The sequence below is a fragment of the Otolemur garnettii genome, unplaced genomic scaffold, assembly GCF_000181295.1.
Source record: "Otolemur garnettii isolate 467f Iridium unplaced genomic scaffold, OtoGar3 scaffold00036, whole genome shotgun sequence".
Lineage (NCBI taxonomy): Eukaryota > Metazoa > Chordata > Mammalia > Primates > Galagidae > Otolemur > Otolemur garnettii.
Window position 1 is genome coordinate 13,239,327 of NW_003852431.1, and position 1,304 is coordinate 13,240,630.

Consider the following 1,304-nt stretch of genomic DNA (forward strand, 5'->3'; position numbering starts at 1 on the left):
CTTGCTGCCCATCATGACCCCCGAGCCACTTAACTAATTTTTGTACTTTATTTGTAGATTACAGCCATGACATTTTAAGAAAACTACTTCTATAGCCTTGATTTTTTCACATAAAGCAGTTAAAAAAATAACAATTTGGAATAAAATTAATTAAATGAGAAAAAAACTCCTAAAATATTTATTTAGCACAGTATTGCTCAATAGCAAATATTCAGCATATATGAAATCCCTTACCAAATTTCAGAGATCTTACTACAGATTTCAGCATTGTTGACGTGTCCCAAATCTTCATCTCTAGGCCTGCTCTTTTTCCCACGTGTGGGGATCCTTATTCCCATCTGTCAACACCTGAATATTGCTTTAACATTTCAAGAATTAGTCCTAAATAAAAATTATAACCTGTATTCAAACATGAATCACTTTTCTTTCTGAAAATTCTATTTCTGATAATGAAATCACTGTCATATCAATTACCCAGAAAATAACTCTCCAAGATATTTTCAAATGTAGTTAGTTATTGCATCTTGTAATAATCACACACAATAGCTCAAATTTAACACTTAACTAAGTGACAAACACTATGTCTAATACGTGTTTACTTCTCACAATCTGTGAGTTAACTATTATTATTATATTCTATGGATGAAGAAACTGAGACAGAGAATAAATAACTTCCCAAAGTCATGCATCCAGTAACAACAGAGCCAGTATCATAACCTAGGCGATCTATTTACAGAAACAGTACTCTTAAACATAATTATACTGCCTTTAATGTGTGTAGATTGTAGGGGCCACCTGTCAGTGATTTAGTGGAACTGGGTGCTATTAGACAATATTTGGGGGAATTCAGACAATGACTAAACACTTCATTAAAATAACCAGTCCACACCATGATGTTCTCAAAAAGGGCTCTTAGCTAATGGGAAATAAAATTGTGACAATGTTATTAGCTGGATAGTAAAAATCAATTCATAGGTCTCTGGTGGAAAAGGAGGAAGAGAATGTGATAGATCTAAGGTTTAAGAGAAGCCATTAAGCTAAAGTGACCAGATTTTAATATTGGTAAAGCAGGACACCATTGACCAGGGGTGGGTGGGTTTCCTAATTAAAAATTTGGTCTAGGGAGGCGCCTATGGCTCAGTGAGTAGGGCGCCGGCCCCATATACCGAGGGTGGCGGGTTCAAACCCAGCCCCGGCCAAACTGCAACAAAAAATAGCCGGGCGTTGTGGCGGGTGCCTGTAGTCCCAGCTACTTAGGAGGCTGAGGCAGAAGAATCGCCTAAGCCCAGGAGTTGGAGGTTGCT

The 1,304-nt window shown here is 37.3% G+C and overlaps 1 protein-coding gene across 3 annotated transcripts in view; it reads right to left on the reverse strand.

Annotated features, from left to right (window-relative positions):
• Positions 1–1,304, reverse strand: part of PIBF1 (progesterone immunomodulatory binding factor 1) — a 263,961-nt gene that overhangs the window by 164,876 nt on the left and 97,781 nt on the right. The gene's annotated exons all lie outside the window — the stretch shown is intronic.